The sequence below is a fragment of the Stenella coeruleoalba genome, assembly GCF_951394435.1.
Source record: "Stenella coeruleoalba genome assembly, chromosome: 11".
Lineage (NCBI taxonomy): Eukaryota > Metazoa > Chordata > Mammalia > Artiodactyla > Delphinidae > Stenella > Stenella coeruleoalba.
Window position 1 is genome coordinate 64,620,732 of NC_137157.1, and position 8,908 is coordinate 64,629,639.

An 8,908-nucleotide genomic window follows, 5' to 3' on the forward strand; every position below is an offset into this window, starting at 1 on the left:
GGGAGCCACTGATGGAGAGAGTTAGTGCTGGCTGTTCAGAGGAGGGAGCGAGCCCTGTGGTCCAGAGTACACTGCCACGGATGGTTCCAGAGCTGGCTGGCAGGGATAACAGTCCTCCACGCAGTGGGAGCAGCCTGTGTGACAGCCCAGAAGGAAGAAATAACATGGCAGGTTTGGGAAACTGTAAGTAGTTTGTGGTCTGTGGGTGGAGTGATGGATTTTGAGGTTGGAAATGTTCTGAACATAAAGGGCCTTGCTTGCTCTGCTGAAAAGGCTTTCCCCTGTCTCTGTGAAGCCAGGGGAGGGAAGTAACAGTTCTGTGTTTTAGAAACGTGGCCAGGGTAATAGTGTGAGGGTGAACTTCCTTCGAAAGGACTAGAAAGCAGAGAGGTCATTCGGACAAATTCTTCACCTCCCTGTGCTTCAGGTACTCCGTCTGTAAAATGGGGACAGGGCACAGCTGTGATGTCTACTTCAACGTGCTTTGATGAAGAGGCAGTGCTTAGAAGAGTGGCAAGTATGTAGCAGGTGCTTAAAAAATGTCGGCAAGTATGGTTAGTAGCAGCAGAAAGGTTGCCACATGAGGAGAGCCTGAAAGGTGGTTCAGGCTGAGGCAGTGAGAATGGGGACGAGGGGGCTGATTCAAGAAATATTTAAGCTATTTGAACCTTAAGGTCAGGTAGCAATTAATTAGCTGGGCAGACAGAAAGGAGGAGAGCAAAAATATTTATTATGAGTGCAGGTCAGGAGTATTGGAGAGGAGTTAACAAACTCGTTACACTGGAGAGGGAGGTTGTGCAAGAAAATAACGAGAGATGATTATGTAACAGTAGCTTGGGCCCAGGATGTAGGTTACCAGCAGGCTGACACTTTTTTTACATGTGGAAGCAATACGGAGCTGTTGAAGGATTTTGTGTTCAGATGGGATCACCACTTACTGTGCGAGCTGGGCAGTTTTCCCCTAACTCGGGAGAACTTTCTGCCAAGAAGAAAATATTCTATATCTGCCCTCTTCAGAACGGCAGCTACTAGTAACATGTGGCTGTTGAGTATTTGATATGTGCCTAGTATGACTGAATTTTTAATTGATTTTAATTTAAATAGCCACACGTGGCTAGTGGCTACCATATTTGACAGCACAGGAACTTCTCGGAACCCCTGTCGCTCCATCTGTGTAGTGGGAATGATGATACATCATCGGCTTGTTATAGCAATCGAGAGATATTGAGATACTGCAGTTAAAGCACTCAACACAGTAATTTGACAAATTATTATCACTGTTGTTGAAATTATTGTTATTATTGAACAGGGCTAGCATGACATAAACCATGCCTTAAGAAGATTATTTGGTATCCAAGTTGGATTTGATGGGAAAAGAAAATTGTAGAAGAGAAAGCGTTCACAAGGCTATTTCTGTGGTGAGATGTGGGATAATTAAGATCTTATCTGGAGAAAGGCCACGAGAAGGGAAAGCATGGGAGGGTTATGAAGCTGCAAAGCACACTGGTAGGCACCACGCATGCTCTTCTCCCCACATCAGCTTCCTTTCCAAGGTGCTTTCTGAGAGTGCACTCCCATCCCAGCCCAAGACAGACACCACTGCCCACCCCCCCCATCCCCAAGAGAGAGAGCCATTCTCCCTGCCTGTGACAGAGACCACCAGTGTTCACCATTAGCATCCTTCTTCTGGCACGTGACCTACTAAATAGGAACTTTGAACACTTCCCAGCTTCCTTGCAGTTAAACTGATGCCATGAGAGTGAGTTCTGAGCAATGGAATCAAAGCAGAAGCAATGTGTGCCATTTCTAGGCTGGACCCATACAATCTCCCACGCAGCCCTCATTCCCTCTTCCCATTCCGTGATGATTCTAGAGGCCACATGTTGAAGACAGCTGCACCACATGGTGGAAAGAGCCTGGGACCCTTGAATGAGCGAATGAACAGAACTACCCACTCCATTCCCCAAACCTGCATCGGACTGTAATAGGAATGAAAAATACATCCTTTTCTTCGTGCTAAGCCACTGAGATTTCGGAGTCATTACAGCTAACCTCATTACCCTAATACACCATCCCTCATTCCATTTCAGGTCATGAAAACGTCTCTTATATGGATAACTTGTCTGAACTACCAATCCCTCCGAAGTCACTTTTAAATTGGGCCCCACCAGTATTAAGACAGACTCCTAACTCCCACCCACAGACACCTTGTCTCCTAAGACATTTCTTTCTCATTCCCCCAAAGCAGGCACATTCCAGACATAGATCTCCTCCCACAATGTTACATCAAGGATACCCCTACCGAGCTATATGACAGTTCATTGAGTTTCTTGGACGTGTGAGGGCTTCCTCCTCTCTGCTTCTTAATCCCCGCACAGAGGGACCTCTGATGTCCTTTGGGGTATATCCTTGTTTACTGTAGCTCCAGCCCCAAACCTAGGCACCAGTTGGTCCTCTCCTTCCTTTACCCCCTATGTGCAGTTCATTAGCAAGTACGGTTGGGTCTGCCCTGTCCTTTCTCCCCAAGACACTGCTTAGTCCAGGCACCATCATCACCACCTCCCCACTTGCAGCAGCTCCCTACGTGGTCATCCTCTGCTCGTTCTTTCCCCTCCAATCCACTCTCCAGCCAGCAGCTGGAATAGTCTTTTAAAAATAACAACCAGAACATGGCACTCCCCTGCTTAAATCCCTCCAATAGATTCCATAGCAATTGGGGTAAACAAGTCAGTTGCCAACTCCAGCTAGTCTCACCTCTGCCCATTTCACTTCAGGCACACTGGCCTTCTTTCTGTTTCTTGAATGTGCCAAGTTTGTTCCTGCCCCGGGGTCTTGGTAACTTTGTATCTGGAAAGCTCTCCTCTGAGTGCTCATAAGATTCATAAGGCTTGCTCATCATTCAAGCCTCAGGTCACATGCTACTTCCTCAGAAAGGCAATCCTGTCCTTCCTCTCTAAAGTACAGTCCCCTACTCTGTCTTACATCTTGTGATAAGTGATAGCACTATGTGAAATTGTCTTGCGTATTTGTTTATCCTTTCCAACTCCACCCTTGCCATCCCATTGGAATATAACCTCCATGAGGGCAGGGGCTTTACCTTTTAGGGACCAACTCCTCTCAGTTTGCCTAGGACTGTCCTGGTTTTACCAACACACGTCCAACATTCCAGGAAACCCCTGAGTCTAGGGAAAACTCTGATGGTTAGTCACCCTATTGCCTTCCTTGATCGCTTCTGTATCCCCAGTACCTAGTCTAATGCCAGGGCCTTAGGTAGGAACTCAATAAATATCTGTGCGATAATTAAAGGCAAGAATGGCTGGCTGTCCATAAAGAATTCTTTGATCCTGGCTCTAGGGGGCAGCCTTCTCCACCCTTGTGTCTTGAGACCGAGCTCTGCAAGGTTGGGCTAAAAATCTTATTTGCAAGATTTTCCCCAGAACTTACGTGGTCCCTTTGCTCACCTCCAGCCCTTGTGGAGTTCAAGGCTAAGGACCCTGGTTAAGGCAGCCCCAGGCCGTGCCTGACACGGAGGTGGATCCCCTGGGCCCAGCCCGCCTCAGCTGGTCCCCCTGCAGCTTCGTCTTCCTCTTGAGGTCAGGCTCATAGACCACAGAGCTGAAAGGACCATTCTAGAGAGGAAGAGCAGGTGGCTCCTTGCAGGGAAGAGCTGGCCCCATCATGAGCACCGCAGCTGCCCAGACTGCAGGAAGTAATCCCGAGCTGAGGACTCAGATCCAGGGGGTCACCTTGGCCACTCCTCCCCCAGCGCTGCTCCCTAGGGCCGTGGCTGCCTTCTGCCCCTAGAAGGGGACATCTTCACCTTTTATGGCTAGAGTGAAACCATTCACAGTCTGGCTTCTCACTGAGACCCCACTTCTTCTGCCTGCCCACTGACGACCTGGAGGTCCACGCAGAGGACAGGATGCTGAGTGAGAAGATGCTGAGCGGAAGCAACAGGTCTTTGAGCTCCAGAGCTAGATAAGCATCAGAGACAGACAAGTGTGGAGAGGGAGAATGTGCGAGCGTGTACGCGTGTTAACAATCACAGCCGCCGCAGCATTTGGAAGGGCAACAAGGAGGGGCCCGGGGCCTAGGCCTGCTCGCCTCTCCTTGTCCTCTGGCAACTTCCATCTGCTGACCTGAACCCCCAATCACAGGTGCATCCTCCAATGCGCTCGCTCTTTTCCTTTCCCTTTTGCTGTGGGGTTGTTGTTGGGTGAGGGGAGAGAGAGGGAGAGAGAGAAAGAGACACAGAGAGATAAAGCCAGGAGTTAACCTCTGCATGGACTGGAGCCTGGGGCTGTGGGGAGTGAGCGAATACAAAGGCTGAGGCCAGGAGAGGAGGGCATCAACTCTCCCTAAAGGACAAAGCCCGGCACAGGGATTAGTACATATTTGTCCTTCAGATTTGAGTTTAGGGACTGGATTTGTTGAATGAGAAAGTCACCACGGAGTCTTGATCAGTACACGCAGATCCCCCCAAAAGCTTGACACCTGTGCTTAGTCCAGCGCTCGGGACCCATGAGTAGCACCCTAGAGAGGTTTGAGGTGCGAATCTGAGGGCACTCCCTGGAGGAGGGAGAGGATGGGCTAGAGACAGACTGAGGCAGTGCGAGGAACAGAGATGGGCCAAGAACCGGTTGGAAAGGTAACAGGAGAGGCAGACCTGGGGGAGCCATGAGGAAGGTAGAAGGACCCATGGCAGGAGAGGGGGAGACGAGTTTACCTATTCCACTCAAGAGGCCTCTCCTGGGTCTTCCCTGGTGGCGCAGTGGTTAAGAATCCGCCTGCCAATGCAGGGGACACGGGTTCAAGCCCTGGTCCGGGATGATCCCACATGCCACGGAGCAACTAAGCCCGTGTGCCACAACTACTGAGCCTGCGCTCTACAGCCGCGAGCTACAACTACTGAGCCTGCATGTTGCAGCTACTGAAGCCCGTGTGCCTAGGGCCTGTGCTCCACAACAAGAGAAGCCACCACAACGAGAAGCCCGCGCACCAACAAGGAAGAGTAGCCCCCGCTCGCCCCAACTAGAGAAAAGCCTGTGCTCAGCAACAAAGACCCAATGCAGCCAAAAATAAAATAAAATAAAATAAATAAATAAATAGAAGAAGCGTCTCCTGAGGGCCTCTGTGCCCACAGCCCTGGCTGTGCTAAGCACGCGGCCTGGATTTCTAATTGTAGTTGTGGTGAGTGCCGGGCGTGTGGAAGAGAAATGGGGCCCTGCAGGAGGAACTGACACAAGCCGGGCTCTGTGGCAGGAGAAGAACCCGGCAGGGGCACAGCAGTGGCTGCTTCGCCTGGCACCCAGGACCCCAGCCGGCACCGTCAGCTGAGGCCTGGGGGAGACTGGAGATTAAATCAGGATCCAGTCCTCCGTGGAATGAGACGGGGAGTGCTGAGGTGGGCTCCGTGCCCGCCCTGCAGCAGGTTTAAGGGGAGTCCACTGCCTCTCCATTTCTCTGGAGGTAAAGCTCCTAGCTGAGGGGGCTCCGAGGCAGGAGCAGGAAGGATTTCCTGAGGCCTGGGTGGGAAGTCTGAGCGGCTGAGGGCTGGGTGGGAAGTCTGAGCTGCTGGGGGCCGCCTCTCCATCCTGGAGCGGAGGACTGATCCCAGGCGGGGAGGGAGTGGCCTGCGGCCTTCTCTCTCAGTCAGACCTGCAGACGTCACCTCTCTTTTCTGTTTCCCTCTACAGACCCCATCTCTGCAGCCTCCCCTGGCCTTTCGCTGTGTCCTCTCTGGAGGGAGGAAATGGCCAGTGGGTCTAGTGCCGAGTCTTTGGAGTGTTCAGCTTCCTCTGGCCCCAGCACTTCCCGAGTGGGATTTGGGGGCAGGACTGGGGTCTGCGCTGATGCTGGGAAGGGCCTTCTCTGCATGGCCTGCTTGCCTGGTCACTCACAGCCTTGCCCTCTCCTTGGCCAGCGCTCTGGATCCACACGGAACCCTCCCTCGGGCTACTGCAGCTGCCCCTGCCTAAGTCTCTAAAAGGGCAAAGTGGGTGCAGAGTTCGAGTCCTGAGCAAGGGCCCAGGGAAGATGGGAGCCCCTGAGATGGGGGTCCGGGGAAGGCTGGGGATGTTGGGAGGAGGTAGTGCAGGCAGTGAGCCCCAGGGAGAGGCGGGGGAGTGGTGTGGGCCAGCAAGTGCAGACTGGAAGCCCCAACAGGGGTGCAGGCGAGGGAGCCAAGGAGAGGGCTCTGGGCCTGAGGGAAAGTGGTCACGACTGGGCTGGAGCCACGGTTTCAGAGCACTGATTACTCAAGGGCAGATGCAGTGTCTCCTGGGTATGTGGAATACACACACACACACACACACACACACACACACACACACACACACACACACTTGAGAAGCAGAAGCTGGAGGGAGAAAGCACTGCCTGCACATTCAAATACCACCAAACTTGCCTGCTAGGCAGGCCTGTTCCCCTCCCTTTAGCACAGCTCCAGACCTGCCCCTGCCTTCTACCCTGCTCTGCCAGCCTCTCCTCACCCTCTGGCTACCGCCATCAGCACCACGGGCCTGTCTGGTGACCGTTTCCTTGCTCCTGTCATGCACGGGTAGCTTGACCACCAGCCAGAAGAATGTGCCTGCAGGAAAGCGTGGGGACTCTGTTCTCGCCTCAGTCAGCTCCCCACTGCTCCCCAGCCCTGTCCCGCCCTCCCAGACCTCCCTCCAGCTTGCCCCCCACTTCCTCTGCGTCCCTGCTCTACCACTGTCATAGTGGCTCAAGAGTGACTGGCTGTGACCTGCTGGTCCCAGGAAGGTTTGGCTTGGTGCCCATCAGTGTTCCAGCTCCCTGCCTCAGCCCCCCAGGAATGGGCAGGGGAGGAGATGGGGGAACTGGACTGGAACCATCCTTGGGGCCAGAAGCCTGGACAAGTACCAGAGGACCTTCAACCTTCCAGAGCCGGGAGGTAGAGCCCAGGTGAGGGTACCTGGGCTCTCTTCTCAGTCCCTCTCCATTTGTTAATAAGCTATGGCCAGGGGATCACATCAGGATGCTGAGGGAAGCTGCAGCAGGCCGAGGTACCCAGGCACAGCCCTTATAACCTCTGGCCTCCAAGCTGGCCCTTTTCCTCAGTCCCGCTGCCAGCCTATCAGCTAAGACGTCCTCCAACCTCCCACCCTCCAACCCACCAGCAACCTCAAGGGACACAGCTGAGCCTCGTAAGCAAGGTTTGCAGCACAGAAGGAGAAAAGATAGGAGACAAAGAAGCAGCCGGGAGGGAGGTGAAACAAACTGTCCGAAAATGAACTGGGAAAGCAGCCCTTCTCCCTTCCGCCCTGCCCTTGGTACAGGCCCACAGCAGGCCCCGGCTGACTGTCCCACCGACTTCAGCTCATTTCCACCCGGAATCATTGAGCACCTGCTTTATGCCAGCCACTGTGCTGGGTATGGAGGCCTGACCAGATTAGTGTGTTAGTGAGCTACCAGAAAATTCCACCAGGCTCCGTGGCCCTGGAACCCAGTATCTGCCCAGTTTTAGATCTCCAGTTTACAGCAGAGTTGCTGGAACTTACAGTAAATGCCGTTGAAGGAATTAAAGATTCTTGTGGCACTGCACAGGAAGGACTGAGGAAGGCAAGGTTGAGAGTAGCGATCACCGAAGTGTGATTAAGAGGGTAGGCCCTGCCGTCAGACTGAGTTTGGCATTGCTACTTACTAGCTGTGTGACCTTGGCCAAGTTACTTCACCTCTCTGTTCTTCAGTTCTGTTCCTCACTTGTAAATAGTGATTGTTCTGAGGATTAAAAGATGATGTCTATAAAGTAGTAAACAGAGTACGCTGCACATAGTAAGTGATGGAAGAGACCATCGTTCTGCTAGAGCAGTTTTAGTGGGGATGGGGCATGATGGGTGGATGCAAGAGGTTATCCATTGGTTGAATCAACCAGAATTGGAGGCTGATGAGATGTGGGAGAGGGAGGGAGCGAGGTATCAGGTGCCTTGCTTAGGCAGTGGTGGGGGTCCTGGAGCAGGGAGCTGAGAGAGGCCAGGCGGGAGGAGAGGCAGCTGGGGTGGGAAGGGAGTTTTAGACTCGTGTAGTGTGAAGATTCAGGAAGCTGTGGGCTCCACGAGTGTAGAGTTCAGCAAAGAGGATTCAGTGGGAGGAATACAGCCCAGAGTCACGCCGGCCAAGAAGCCCTCGTTTCCCATTAACCCTCCTGGACTATTCCCTGGGAGCCTCTGCCGTCCCCTGCTGCCTGCCTGAGGGAGGGAGGCAGGGTTCCATGAGGCTCATGCCCTGGCAGAGAGCTCATCATGTGGGTGGACAGTGTGAAGAGGCCCTGCTGGTCAGCCTCCATTATCTGTCTGTCCCTCCCCCTACGTCTGGAGCCTGTGCACCCAAGTGTGAGGGAAATGACTCTGGACGTGGGCTTCTCTCCCTTTGCAGGAGCTGTCAGTATATTTGAGAGGCAGGATTACAGAGTGGTAAAGCATACAGACTCCTAAGTGCTTGGGGAGAACCACTCACTGCTCCACATCTTACTTGTGGAAACTTGGGTGTGTCAGTTAACTTTTCCATGTCTCCACTTCCTCGTCTGCAAAATGGGATAACAATAATACCTATCTCATAGGATCATTGAGATGATTAAATCAGTGAATGAATCAAGAACATCAACCAGTATAACAAGTACCAAGAACAGGGCCTGGTGCATGTTAACTATTGTTATCATTTATCTGTCCTAACACAACTTTCAGGCATCTAAAGATAGTCAGAGGAGGGTGGAGGCTGCACCAGGGTATGGCACGATTTTCCCTGTGATGACTCACCATCTGGCTTAAAGTGTCTTCCTCAGACACACTCCCCTAGTCCCCCGCCCCCTCCAGGCCTTAGGCTCCATCAAACACCTACTGAGCGTTCATTTCACAGGCCAGTCCCAACCAGGAATCCTGAGAAGGAA